Source organism: Erpetoichthys calabaricus, chromosome 1, assembly GCF_900747795.2.
Source record: "Erpetoichthys calabaricus chromosome 1, fErpCal1.3, whole genome shotgun sequence".
Taxonomy (NCBI): Eukaryota; Metazoa; Chordata; class Cladistia; order Polypteriformes; family Polypteridae; genus Erpetoichthys; species Erpetoichthys calabaricus.
In genome coordinates, this window is record NC_041394.2 from 79,758,748 (window position 1) to 79,774,499 (window position 15,752).

Here is a 15,752-nt window from a genome sequence, read left to right on the forward strand (position 1 = left end):
TTTGTTTGTCATAACTAACTATAATATTACATTTGTAGTATTTCTGAAAGTAATAATGCATACCCAGTAACAGGTTTAAAAAAGTAAGGTATGGTACAGCAAGGTATATTTTTAGTTAAGTATTATTATATTGAAGAATTAACAAGCAATAGTACACTTAATTTTTGCTATAACCATAATTGATCATATTTTAAATATATATCTTGAAAAATAACAGTTAAACTATACTTCCATCCATCCATTATCCAACCCGTTGAATCCGAACACAGGGTCACGGGGGTCTGCTGGAGCCAATCCCAGCCAACACAGGGCACAAGGCAGGAACCAATCCCGGGCAGGGTGCCAACCCACCGCAGGACACACACAAACACACCCACACACTAGGACCAATTTAGAATCGCCAATCCACCTAACCTGCATGTCTTTGGACTGTGGGAGGAAACCCACGCAGACACGGGGAGAGCATGCAAACTCCACGCAGGGAGGACCCGGGAAGCGAACCCAGGTCCCCAGGTCTCCCAACTGCGAGGCAGCAGCGCTACCCACTGCGCCACCATGCTGCCCTAAACTATACTTATTTGAGGTAAATAATACCCACCTGATGAAACATTATAGGGCTTCTGGGTATAATTAAGGGCACAACTACATTATTTTTAGTATTGCTGGTAAAGTGATTTACTATAGGGGGGGTTTGTACATGTGAAACATTCAACTCCTTGATTAGTGGGATGAATAGATTTGTGTTCTATTCTCTTCTTTCCGGTACAACCAACTCAAGCTATGGTTCGCAGAGATATTGTTAATGACAGTAATTAGAACATCAGAAAAACCTTTGACAAGAACAGACTATTCTGCCCAACAAAGCTTGCCCGGCCTCTCCTCCTAATTCTTCATAACAACATCAAGTCTAGCTTTGAATGTCTTTAGAGACCTTCTATCCAACCATGCTACTTGATAATTTATTAGCCATGTTTTTAGTTCTCTGTGTGAAAAAAAATTCTTAAGGTTTGTGTGAAATTTACCATTAACAAGGTTCCAGCTGTTCTTTCAATCTTTTGTCATAAGTTATACCATGCAGTCCTGGACTCAGTACAGTTGCTCTGCTATGCATGTAGCGCTCCAAAGTGCGGCCTCATTAGTGCATTAAAGTTACAAATCTAATATATCTACTTCCTATATGTAATACTGTATGTAATACTTTACATATACAGTGCTTACATTATGTTTCATCTGCCACAAATCTGCTTAAGTCTGTATGTAATTCAACTCCAGCTGTATCAGTTCAATACTACATTGTCTGCCAAGCCGCCTGCTCGATATCATCCTTAAACTTAACCAGCTTGTTGTTTGTATTTATGTCCAGATTATTTATTTATGATAAAAATAGTGGAGGCCCTAGTACTGATCCTTCAAGTGCACCAGTCTTAATATCACACAGTTCTGATAAGATTCCTTGCACCATTAACCTCTGCTTCCTGTAAATTTATGCCAAATTTGGACGAATCTACACAGTATATCCTGAACTCCGACTTCTTTTATAGTAGGGCTTTATTAAATAATTTCTGAAAATCAAAATTAAAAATATATGCACCACTCTGATCATATCCTTTTGTTGCTTCCTCTTAGAATCCAATTCAACCTCCCCTGTCGAAAACCCATGCTGTTTCTGTTCTTATTATGTGCTGCTCAGTCTTCTTCATAGCCTCTTTAGCGTTAGACCTGAGTGTTACCGAGGCTGCGAAAACTGCGCTAAAAGTGTTAGTCCCGAGTGTCACACAGGCAACTGCACATGTGCGTCTAGCATAAGCGTTTGAACCGAGAATCACTCGGGCTGTAAAAGTGCTGTCAGTGCTGCAGACTTTGGGAAAATTATGTCTATGTGCAGGTTTTAACTAATTATGAAATACATGTATCTGTACTTTACCCACAATGAAGAATTTGCTGAGAATACCCATCCTGCAGCCAAACTGAGGAAAATTTGGGAGATATACCAGCTACCAAGCCATTGTAGCAAAATTTCGAAGCGTTTACATTTCATACCGTGATGTCGGCATCAATGAAAGTCTCATGGCTTATAAGGACAGATTGTCATGGATACAGTACATCGCATCAAAAAAAGCAAGTTTTATAAGTTTTGCGAGTCTAAAATGGGATACATGTGGAATTCGGTTCTGTACACAGGGAAAGGGACAATGTTTGATCTGATATACAATCAGTACAACATTGCTGTGTCATCGGTGCTGACTTTGATAGATGCTGTGCTGGATCAAGGTTGCTGTGTAACTATGGACAATTTTTATACTTCGCCAGAGCTATTTGACATCTTGCTTCAAAGAACGACCAATACATATAGAACAGTGCGTCTCAACTGTCATGGCATGCGCGAAGACTTTTGACAGAGCTAAATTACTGCGAGGTGCACAGTAGCTTGCCAAAAGGGTAAAGTGCTTGCGCTGAAATGAAAAGACAGGAAAGATGTCTGTCGTCTTAGCACTGTACATAATCCAGCTACAGCCACTGTTCAGGCAAAAGGCAACAAGCAAGTTAAGAAGTCTTGTTCTGTGGTCGACTACAATAGCACAATGGGCGGCATTGATTGTGCGGATCAAGAATTGACTTTCTATCCCATTATGCGGAGGCAACAAAAGAACAGTGCTTTTGGAATGCATTCGTCTTATACAAACTAGAAGCTGGCGAAACTGTATCTCATGCAAACTTTACATGCCAGCTTGTAGAATAAATCATTTTATTGATTTTTATACATCCATCAGAAAAAAAACAGAATCCAACTTGTACCTGTGCAGTGTGTTGTTCAAAAACTGATCAATCTGGAAAGAAAATCTGAAAAGAAACACGTTGTTATTGTCCAGACTGTGACATTGGATTGTGTCTTTCACCATACCTTAAGATTTACCATACAAAGGATTCATTTTGAGATTATATACTATTTTGGCATCATTAATAGTAGTATTATTGCTGTTATTATTTTTGTTGTTATTGTTCAGTTCATATTATTTTTATTCATTATTACTATTATTTGTATCATTATTATACTTTTGAGATTTAATAAAAATGTAATTTTTCATGCCAAAAAAAATGCAAAGCTTTTCACGTTTTTCTTGGAATAAAATGCAACACTAAGGAGGTTAATACTGTTGACCCGTGTGTTTTTTATATATACTGCATATTGTAACAGACAATGGGGATTCTTATCTGGCTGGGACACCTCCATAATGGAAGGACCGGGTCAATACCTCCCCCGGGACGACAGTGGGCAGCCCTGCTGGCGTGCTACAGGGCCACGGGTTTGGAGCATGGAAGCTCAACACTGATGGGCCCCATGGCCCTTGCCAGGAGGTGCATGGGGAATGGCTGAGCCCTCCTCTGCATGGCTGCCACCACACCCGGAAGTGTGGCCGGTAGAGAATTTCGGGTGTTCTATATAAGGAGCCTCCTCACTCAATTGAGCAAGCCAGAGTCGGGAGGGAGAGGACGAAACTTGAGGGAAAAGTGGAGGCAGAAGAGACAAGGAGAGAAAGAGATTGCGTGTTTGGGGTTTACTTGTGCTTATTTGTACTGTGCTGCTGTGGGGAGTGAGGGAGAAGTGCTTCCCTACTGAAATAAAGCCTGTGTTGTGCTGGGACTTGTACCTCTGTCTGTTGTGTCAGGTGTTTGGGGAGATGTGCATCCCCTTGTGACCACTATATATATATATATATATATATATATATATATATAAATAAAATAAATGACATTGACAGAAAAAAAAATAATATATTTTTATTATTGTTTTCCATGTAAACTTCAGTAAAACTCCCATTTGCATAACCTTACTGCAACAAAGCTTTTGAATATAAATGACATTATGGAAGACGGTTCGTCTTTCCACAGGTTACAAAACATTATATATTAAAGTGCATATCTCTATTATAAAAACGAGACGAGATGAGACATGATTTTCTCAGAGAGACACTTAAATGTACCGCGAGACGAGTCTTTGTGCCAAGAGATTTAACCACACCCGGGACCGGAAATAAAAGACAAAGAGTAGATGACAGAGTAGAACGTTATTAAGAATTCAAAAATGTTGGCGCGGTACACATGCAGAGCAGGTTAGAGATAATGGAAGTACAAAAATTCAAAAGTCTCAAAAAAAGGACAGGAAAGATCGCATTAGTGCAAACAAACAGAAATTATTACTCGGTGAAATAACAGAACAGCAAAAAGAGATTGAATACGGTGGAACCTCGGTTCACAAACGTTTCGGTACATGTACAAATCTTTTTACGACCAAAAAGTTTGCCAAACTTTTGCCTCGGTTCACGACCACACACTCGGTATACGAACAAGCCACTTTCCCTTTCAGTTTGTATATGTTCAATCTCTTCCTGTGCATTTCCTGTGCAGCGAGCAAGAGAGAGAGAGCGCGACACACAAACACACACACACACACACACACACACAGGCAATGCGAGAGAGAGACGCACACACACAGGCAGCGCGAGAGAGAGAGCTGGACGCATAAGGTAGGAAGGCAGTTAAAGAATGCACTGGGCTTGATTTTGTTTTCAATTCTGTTTACAGCGATTGGTTCGTAGCATGCATTGTTGCAATGTTACTTTTCTTGGTGGTTTATTAAATTACGGATTTTTTCAAATGTTCATTTTTTTCCCTGTGCTTAAAACTCATAAAAAAAAAAAAAAAAAAAAAGTGCTTTTAGCCAGCGGTTGGTAGCGCTATAGTGCGAACTATTGCAGTGTTTGTTTTTCTATTGTTCAAGGTTTTCTCAGTGTTATTCAATATTTTTACATTTAGTTTACTATTACGCTGTGCATTCTATGATTTACTTAACTATATTTATGCTTAAAAACTTTAAAAAAATATATATTTACAGTTCGTATGGTCTGGAACGATTTAATTGTATTTACATACAATCCTTTGGGGGAAATTGCATCGGTTCACGACCAAATCGGTTTACGACCAGAGTTTTGGAACGAATTATGGTCGTGAACCGAGGTTACACTGTATATTGTTCGGATTCAACTTATAAGTCGGAGACTTGTAGATCGTCTCATTTGTGTTGCCAGCGAGAATTAAAAGATTCCAAAAACGTTGGCACGGTATGAAGTCCTATGAGACAGAGACTTTTAACATGAGATTCTTTCAAGTCACACCCTACTTACAACTATTTTCAAACAAGACCACGGTCATCTAACCTCAGTCGTGTGAATGCTTTTGCTTCTAAATTTTATCAGGTGTGATAAATTGTGGTCTCCGTGACCCCTTGAACCCTCAGACTCGACTCCAGACACCAGGTAAAAGTCCAATAATTATATTTATTTGGACAATACAGTGCACAAAGCACCCTCCTCTCCACAATACTCAATAATAAACAATCAATAATCAATCCTCCACACTCCCAGACACTTTGCCACCCTTCCTCCCAGCTCAGCTCAGTGTACTGGGCTTCCCAGAGTCCTTTTATACACCCTGACCCGGAGGTGTTCCCATTCAACAGTCCACAGTTCCTTTTCCCTTCCGGGTCAGGGTAAACAGTCCTTTTCTTCAACCCGGGAGCACATCGTTTCTTCCTGTCACGTGACCGTGACGTACTCCCGGGTTATAGGGCACATGCGAGCCTACGAGCTCCCCTACAGCGACTCCTGGTGGCCCCCAAGGTATCCAGCAGGGCTGTGTATAAAAACTACATAGTCCATGAGGCCCTGCTGGAACTCGGGCATGTCCACGATGCTGGGAGAGCTCCTCCTGGCGGCCTGGGGGTGAGGGCCGGAGAAAGAAGCCGGCAATCCACCACACAGGACAATAATTTAATACGTTCTAGATGACACGTCAATGACTAAGTGAAGAAGAAAGAGCATGGACAAACGTTCGAAAAAGTCATTTTATTTATTAGAGAGAAAGAAACGATATTCACTCACAGGCAGTTATACGTTGCTTTGTTACGATGCAAGTCCAAACGCAGAATCAAAATTCAATGTGATCTTGAAGAAAAGTAAATTTGAAATATTGTTTTTACTACAGTTTTAAAGTAAAAGTGAAAATAATGCATATGTAACAATTCCCATGAAAATAACAATCTCTTTAACTCTTTTAGGGCTATTTTTTTTTGTTTCTTTTCTCCCACAGCTGAATATTTTTCCAAAAACTAACTTTTTTTAAAAAAGAACACAAAGCAATGGTTTAACATCAAATCAACAAAAAATATTTATTTTTGACAAATGTTACTTTCTTGCATGTTGTGTGAGCCTGCATACTATGTGATTTCACATAAATATCACATACATGTTACACAGCAAAGCTCTGCAAAGTATGTTATCGCTCAAAGTAGCCAATTGCATGCATTGCCACATTGCACTGCTTACAATATGTGTTGCACTGGTGCCTCCTTTTCAATTGTCTGTTGCTGCACTTTCTCACATATATTATTAGTGTGTACTGTAGGGAGACAAGTCACCCGTTTTGACATCGTGCCATGCCACTACCACCAAGTTTTCCACCAGCATGAAAACCGTATTGTCACCTCTTTTCATCTTCAGCCTGTCTGGCTTCAACTGTGAAGGCATGTGTCTCCTGTTCACCCTAACTGTGCCACAATTTCCAATTCCCCTACTCTGTAGCTCCATGAACAATTCTGGTCATGTATAAAAATTGTCCATGTACACAACTTGACCCAAATGTTCATAGCCCTGAAGCAACTCCAGCACAGCCTGACTTGTCAAGGGACAATTCTCTCTTTGAAAGAAATACTTTCCTTTATATGCAATTACTTTCAGGCAGAAACCAGTGTTTGCTTCTACCAGTACAAAATCCTTTATGCCATACTATGTGGGCTTGTCTGGCATATATTGGCAGAAAAAAAGGCATCCCTTGTATATTATCATAGATTCATCCACAGACAAATCACAGCCAGGTTGATAAAATTGTTTATATGTTGGTTCCACAATGTCAGGTAGGGGCTGAACTTTATGCATGGGGTTATAGCCTGGCTCACCCCTTGGGAATTGCTTCTGGTTATCACAGAAGTGAATAAAACTTTGCAGCAGCACGTACCTATCACGTGGCATAACCTGTCCAAAGACACCAGGGGACAAAGCACATTTGGACCAATGCTCCCTAAAGTCATATCACCAGTCTAGTTCCATCTCTATTTGTAATGCCACAAAGCCCTTCATCTCGTCTTTTGTTGTGGGTTTCCACTTTGAAAAATGCGAGTATGGTGCAAGTGCAGCCCACGATTCAAAAAAATTGCTCTGCATACCTGTTAGTCTCGTCTGACAGTAGGTGAAAAGCAGTCTCAGGATAGAACAGCCTGAAGTAGTCCAGCGGCTGGTAATATGTCGTGTCCAACAGAAAGCCATGCTATCTTGTGGAGTCAGTTTGGCTCCCACGGATCAATGTCTGGGTATTCCTCCCACACGAACCTTGCCGTAGATGCATTGGCTGCACGAATGTGCTCAGCTGTCAGCTGATCATCTAGGGCGGCGTCGGCTGGTGTCCAATCTGCTGATGCCGGTTCCTCACTCTCTTGCTCAATCTCCTGATCACTGTTAACAAAATCAGATTCTGAAAAATCAGAGTCAGACTCAGCGATAATGCACAAAACATCGTCTACTGCAGGCATGTCAATCACGCGGCCCGCAACAGTAATCTGTGCGGCCCGCATGACAGATCCTAGTTAGCACTAAACTTGTACAAAATGACTACAACCGTTTGTGATGGAATCATTCTGCATCTTCGGCGTTACTTATTAACTTTTCTTACTTCTGCCTTCTGACAAAAGCGCGTTTTCCCATGGCATTATGGTACCGGAAACGTCATCTGCTAGTATAGCCACGAGCCTTGTCCAATGTTAATGAGCCGTGACGTCGCAACTGAACTGCTAGGCTGCAGCAGCCTGGCAGCAGGGGCGGCCTTAGGCATGTGCAAACTGTGCACCTGCACAGGGCCGACACGCCAGTATATATTGGATATAAAACAGAAAGAGAAAATAACGACACAGCTGACGGCAATGTGGCTGAAAAACATTGTGTTTCTTGTTCGTTAGTACGCTGTATTTACTAATGTCGCTCGAGTTGGAGCAGTAAGCTATATGTAGTATTATAACGTTCTGCCGTAATGAGAATATCATGGGCCGCCACTTGGTTTTCAAGTTTCGGACATGTGCATATAGAAGCATGTCATGAGCACGAGGCGGCTATGCAGTGTCCGCAACTGACGTGGCCATCTGCCGTGCATAAGATACCATATTGACATTGGCGGGCGAAGGGGCCACCGATTCTTTCTTTGCCACAGCTGCCACGAGCCTAGAGCCGCCCCTGGCAGGCTACACTACTGGCTGGACTGCTGAGACTGGCCACTGGGCAGAACTGACCATCACGAGTAGTAATAGCTCGTATATTTTCACGTTTTTTTGCTCTAGTTTTATGTAATTTGGTGCTAGTATTGTAATGAACAGTGTAGACTACAGCTGAAGATCTGAAGTGGACGTGAGAAGTTGGTGAGTTGTTTATTAACAAATTTTTGTGATTTTGAGTTTGTAAAATTAGTGTAAGTCAGGGGGGCTTTTTGCATATCGGCTTATTTTACAATATAAACTTCGAAGTAAACTTAGTAAAGTAAAATTTGATTTTTGGAGGATTTGTTTTCCAACTTGAATTACTAAGCAATGAATTCAGTGAGCGTTTTCATAATTTCAGTTCACAGGAACAGGACTTTGCGCTGTTTACATCACCATACTCTTACAACGTTGAGAATGCGCCTGAGAATATCCAAATGGATTTGATTAAACTGCAGTCAGATTCTATTCTGAAGGCAAAATACAACGAAGTTGGTGTGCCAGGCTTGTATGCTTACCTGCCACCCTCGTATGTGCAGATCCGTAAGTTGGCATCGAGAGTACTGTCTATGTTCGGAAGCACTTACCTTTGTGAGCAATTGTTTTCGTTAATGAAAGCTACCAAAACCCCACATCACTCAAGACTTACCGTCGAGCATCTTTCATCCCTCAAGTTGCAGCTGCACAAGATTTCAGGTCTGAGATTGACAAACTGGTTACTAACAAGAGATGCCAAGTGTCGGGACAAAAGAAATAAATCTCACACTGTAAGACTCCTACATAAGCAATGAATATAATATAATGAATATAATATAATAATATAAGGACCTAGCTAAGAGGCTAAGACTCTAATTGTACGATGTTGTACGGAGATTGTATGGAAATAAATTGCTTTTCTTTAAACTTTAAGTGTTTTTTAAAGTTTTCAGTATTGGAAAGAAAGCTACAGTAACTTTGTATAATAGTATTCATTACAGTGCGTCCCGCTGATGCACGTATGGCAGTCGGAGCGGCCCACCAATGGTAGTGAGTTTGACATGCCTGGTCTACTGAGTATTTTCTTTTCTGCACTCGCTTCACTCCCTCGTGAGATGTCGATGCCATCTTGCCTTTATTTACATTTCATAACTCACGCACACGCAAGTATTAGGTGCTGAGTCAATGAGTCTAACAGTCCTCCAAGCAGAGAGGGAATGCCTGTGACATAACAGTGAGTTTTATCGCCATTAACGGCTGACTGTTGCCCTCTACTCCTGGATGTCGACTTTTGTTGACACGCGCCCTCAACCCCTCCTGTCGACAAAAGTCAACATCCGCCCTAAAAGAGTTAAATTGTACATCCGGTTAACCAAACCTGGGGGTAGCCGAGCGAAGTGAGCAGGAGGAGGAGCCCCCTAGTTTTTATAATTAAACTATAGACCACAGGTCTTAACTGTTCATTTTTTATTATCAAAATTAAATTCTGTAGGCTTATTGTTCAGTGACAATAAAAATACAAAAATATTCAGGTAAAATTCCGTTACAACGAATATCTTTACAACAAAATTTTTATTACAACAAAGTATTTTTATGGTCCAGACAGTTTCCCCATATGACGGAGTCAATAGAAATCTTGTTATTACAAAATACGTTCAGCAGATACTTTCATTACAGTGAAGTGCCCAAAAGACTTTGGAATGCCTGAATGAATCATCCACAGAGCAGTTAGTTCTGTGGTCGCAGCCCAGTTGTGCGCAATGATCCCCAAACAGAAATATTGTAATTTTTTTTTTCTTTCTTCGAACTTTCTTCGTACTGTTTTTTTGCTGTGTTTGTTTTCTGTGGTTTTCAGTGATACCTTTTGCTTATTGCTCGTCAACATTTGAAAAACATCCATTGGAATTTACCCTCATTGTCACCCTCCTTTAGAAATGACATACACGAAAAACAACAACAGTGAATTCAGAATTTTGCCATTGACACTGTCAACTTTCTTGAAAGACCAAGCAAAAAATGAAGAAAAATCTCTGGTTGCAAACCTTGGGCCTTAGCGCAAACGTATGTGAACTGCTGCATTTGAAGATGTCCAAAAAGCAGTTTTTATGTGGTTCAGTGATGCTCATTCAAGAAACATTCCCATTAGTGCGCCACTCATTCAAGAAAAAGCTAAGTCACTGTTGTGAGGTTTCTAAACTCTTTTGGGACCTCCGCCAAAGAGCGTCCTAAAGTGTGGTCACATGTCTGTGGAAGACTTTTTATCTATTGCCAGGGCAACAGCAGGGTCACAGCATTGCTGTGGCTTGCTGCCAAATCAAACAGAAAAGATCTTCATGGGTGACAAGAAAAAATTGTAAATACAGGAAATAGTATTACTTGGCCGCTAATTTAGCCACAACCCTGCCTGCCTCTTTGTCTGTGTATAGGTGAGTGATAAATCCCACTACAGTAAACAACCGTGCTGTTCCAGTTTCAAGCTGAATAAAGCTGGTTTTGCTAAAGTACTGAGACTTAGCCTCATGTTTTGGGGTGCAAGACAGGGACTTATAGCACGACCATGATCTTTTCGGATTTGCTTCCACGGTGCTCCGCTGCAGAGCTATGAGCCTGCTGTTGCCCAGACACTGCAATCACGCTTCGGGATGCACTTTGGCGTCTTGTCCTGTTGGGTGGGTGGGCTTGGGGTTTCCCAAGGTCCCAAAAGAGTTTACAAATCTCACATTATGAAGCAGAAAAAAAGGATGGTTCGGCTTGTGATTGATAACTGTGCTGCCCACAACATGCTTCCATATTTAGATAATATTTGCATTGAATACCTCCCACCCAATTGCACGGCAGTGCTTCAGCCATTGGATCTGGGCATCATTCACACCCTGAAAGTATATTATCACAAGGAAATGCTGAGAAAAATTCTCGTTAGCATACCTTGTAGACAGGAGGACATGAAAATTAACGTGAAAGAAGCTAATGAAATGATTGCAAACGCCTGGACACAAGTTAAAGAAAGCACTATAGTGACAAATACAGAATCTTATTACTACGAAACTTCCATTACAGCGAAATATTTTTTGGGTCCCTGGCACTTCGTTGTAACAGAATTTGACCTATGTTTTCCTTCAAATACATTCTTGATCTAATTAAATAAGTACACAAATATGTACCCATGATACATATAGCATAGCTAAAAAGAAAATGCTTCTCATTAGTGCTGGGCGGTATACCGGTTCATACCAAAAACCGTTTTTTATTTTTTTTATGATAAGGATTTTTCTTATACCGCAACACTGGTTTAAATTGCCTAAACGACATTCAGAACGTGGCGCAGCAGGAAACTGTTCAAGTGGGGACCTTTTTCACTGCTACACCGCTAAACACAGATTTGTTGCACAGGGGCTCTTTTTCACTGCTACTCCACTAAATAGGTAGTGGCAGTGTAGGTATTGCGCGGTGAAAATGGACAGAGAACATTCCGAAACTGAAGCTGACGATAAAGTTGAACATAATGACACAAAAGAACTTTTGTCGAAAAAAAGGAATCACGTCCGTTTCCTGGAGATACTTTGGTTTTAAAAGGTCGTATGTGGACCATTATGTTCAAATGTGTAAATACTGTTTCTATACTACTGGATAATACTGCAAGCCAAGTTGTACTTGTTTTATTTGTTTTCAATACAGTGTAATTTACCTGGGTACTGTATAATAGTGTGATGACATGTTTACTTTATTCTCGACATTTCCACTTTAATCTCGACGCTTATGACGACATGTTGACTTTAATCTCGAAATTTGTCATTACAGTAGAACATCGTAAACTAAACTTCATCATAAAATGAATATTTAATTTACTAGATTTTCTCAAACCCCGTCATAAGTTATATAGCACATTAAATGCTTTGTGTTAAGTATTCCCCGAGCTTCTTAAACTGACTTCCTCTTGCACTAAGAGGAAGTGCCGGCAGCGATCACCACACAGAATACATTCACTTCATGATTTTCCTGCTCTCTGAACATACTTGATATAATTTTCATGGTGAAATGCATTAAAGCATGCATTAATCATGTGGGGGCACGGCAGTGTGGAGGTTGCACTGATGCCTCACAGCAAGGGTGTCTCGGATGTACCCTGCCTTGCATTTGCGTGTTTTTCTGGTGGGTTTACTCGGCGTGCTTCAGTTTCCTTTCAAAGTCATGTAGGATGTGGGGTTTTGTTATGCTATATTGACCCTGCTAGTGTATGTTTTGCTCGTATTCACCCTGCGATGTACTGGCGACTCGTTCAGGGATGGGGGCAACCCTGAATGGATGGCATAATTAAACATGTATAACGAAGATATTTTTAAAGTTCTGAACACTCCGTGGGCTAAGTTTATAACGAGTTTTAATTTCACAAAGACGTTTATCGTGTGGTGATTGGTTATGTGGAGAAAGAAAAAGGAAGGATCGGAACTGGGGGTTTGGTACGTCAGATAGAGACAGCACGCGTGCAATAAAGAAAGCCCGCTCAGAAGAACATGCATTGAATTCTGTGTATGTGTCTCCGACCACCAGATCACAAACCCAACATTTACACAATATTTAAGTTAAACCTGTGCGATACCCATTCATACATCCAGTTTTTTGGAGCCTCGTCACACCTGCCATAAAGTTCTCTACACTGAACATACACCTGGGGACCCCTTACTGCGAGGGAGCAGCACTACCACCTCACTGCCGTGCATGTTTAATACTTGCTTTAATGCATTTCATCATGAAAATGATATCAAGTATTTATCTTAGCATTCTAAATTTTCAGAAAGCAAGAATATAATGAAGTGAATGGATTCTGTGCAGTGATCGCTGTCTCATCTTAGTGTGGAGGAAGTCGGTTTAAGAACCGTAGTGATTAACAACTGGGTCGGGGAACGCAACACAAAGTCTAGTAAATTAAACATTGATTTTAGGAAGAAGTTTACGACATTCTACTTTAATTATGAAGTAAACTATGAGAATAAAGTGGAAATGTCGACTTTAATCTCAACATAAACGGCGAGAATAAAGTGGAAATGTCGACTTTATTCTCGACATGTTTGTTTTTTCTTCCCTGTGTCCGTATTTTTTTTTTCTTCACCATGGCCCTAATATGATTCCGTAGGGCTATGCCACAAATAGCATTATAAATGCAAGTTGCAGTCCATATTAATGCAGTTTGCCTAAATGATGGTTTAGTTGGTAAAGATGTCATCACCAAGTTGCACTTGTTTTATTTTATTTTAATTTGGTGAATACTGTGTAATGCACCTGGGCTTGAAGCCTTGAAGTAATAGTGTAACTATCAGTAATAATACTATTATTTATTGTATTGTTATTATTTATTAGTTTAAATATTATGCAGTTTAATGATGGTGAAGTTGTTTAAAAAGTCACTTTAACGTGTCAGTGGACAGAGATTGTTAACATTAACAGAAAGTGTAGTTGGTTTACAAAAAATATTTACTATTTATTCCTTTTCTAAGACATGTTCAGTGCAATACAACTTTTGACAAGCACTTCTGGATATTTTACTAAGTCTAAATGCCTCTTTGGATGGTTGAAAATATGTTGTCAAAATTATAGTTTAAGTTTTTGCAAAATTTGTTCAATAAAAAGGTTCTATATTTTGACTGCATCTGTCGTGCAACGTGATTCCTTCTCTTCATTAGTGCCATCACCTTGAAAACTATCACTTTATGGGGCCATGCAAACCTGTATTAATATTTGTGTGCACATTAAAAAAATTTTTTGTACAGTGTTCTTGACAGTGGAATAGGTTATTCTTAGCCAGTAATTGCAGTGGAAAATGTGGTTAACATCCACTAATGCGTGGGGAAAAAAATACTGTCGAATACCGTGAAACCGGGATAATTTTGAAAAATACCGTGATATAGAATTTTGGTCATACTGCCCACCCCTACTTCTCATAATTACAAGCAGTTATATTGTTTATTTTTTTTGGTAATGTAGCTGTCTAAAACAAGGCTTAGTTAAAAAAAATGGTAGTTTTTACCATTTCTCTACCAACTATAGATACTGTATATATATATATATATATATATATATATAAAATATATATTTACATATTTATATATATTTTCTCACACAATCAATTGATATTGACAATTAAACACTACTTAAATGTAAATATACTTGCACTTGTAGGTTTTAGTAATTTTTAATTAGTAATTGTGCTCCAGATTTTTTGCTGTTAAATATGTATTTACTATATTTATACAGATGTTTTTTTTTTCCTTCAGTTTATCATCTAGACCAATGGTCCTCAACCTTTTTGACAGCAAGGACCACTTTACTAGAAGCAAATTTTTACAGGGACCAGTGTGTGGGGGGTTTGGGGATTCGGGGCGGGTTTGTAGGGCAGTTTTATACACAATTTACATTACATTTCTATTATTATGAAGTTATTAAGCAGTTTGCATATGTTTGCAACCCGTGATTTTTCTTCTTTTTTTTTGCATATAACAAAGACATAGGCATTGCATTTGTCATTCCAACAGATTGCACATCACAAACATTAACACTGTTATCGTTTTTTCGTGTCTGCCGTTTCTATAGGAGGGTGACAATGAGTTAAATTCCAGTGGGTGTTTTTCAAATGTTGACAAGCATTAAGCAAAAGGTATCACTGAAAACCACAGAAAACAAAAACATCAAAAAAAAAAACAGTACAAGGAAAGTTCGAAGAAAGAATTTTTTTTTTTTACAGTGTTTCTGTTTGGGGATCGTTGTGCAAATGTGTACAACTGAGCTGCGACCACAGATCTAACTGCTCTGTGGATGATTCATTCAAGCATTTCAAAGTCACTTCGGTGTAATGAAAGTATCTGCTGAATGTACTTCATAGTAACGAGATTTCTATAGACTTGTGTCATATGGGGAAACTGTTGGGACCATAAAATACTTTTGTTGTAATAGTCTCTCACCTCGGCCTCTCTCTGCGCCGCTGCAAAGCCCCGCCCGCCAAGCATTCTGAAAAGTCTGAGTGAGTCTCCGTTGCCGGCAGCTCTCTCGCAGCCTGGCTCTCAGATGCCTCGGCCCGGTAGTGGGCCGCGGACCTGGGGGTTGGGGACCCCTGATCTAGACTTTCGTAATTCTTGGGGTGTAATTATAAATAATTTTAGTCCCTTTTAGATTTTGCTGCATCTGTTTAAAATATGCCTTGCCAAAGTTAAATTTAACAGTTTTACACTTTGCATTTGTGCTCTTCCAAAACACAGAGAATTGTATAATGTTATGGTCACTTGACCATAGTGGTTCAATCATCTCTACACCCTCAGTTCTATCCTGGTTATTACAAAGTACTAAATCAAGACAGGCTTCCCTCTGTGTTGGTGTTTTAATAAACATTCAGTGATTACGTCTTAAGAACTACTGCTGTTGTGTTCCACTA

At 39.8% G+C, this 15,752-nt stretch overlaps 1 protein-coding gene across 13 annotated transcripts in view; it reads left to right on the forward strand.

The window, feature by feature from the left end:
* The window catches only part of mark2b (MAP/microtubule affinity-regulating kinase 2b), a 354,246-nt gene that overhangs the window by 138,768 nt on the left and 199,726 nt on the right, over positions 1-15,752 (forward strand). The window lies entirely within an intron of this gene.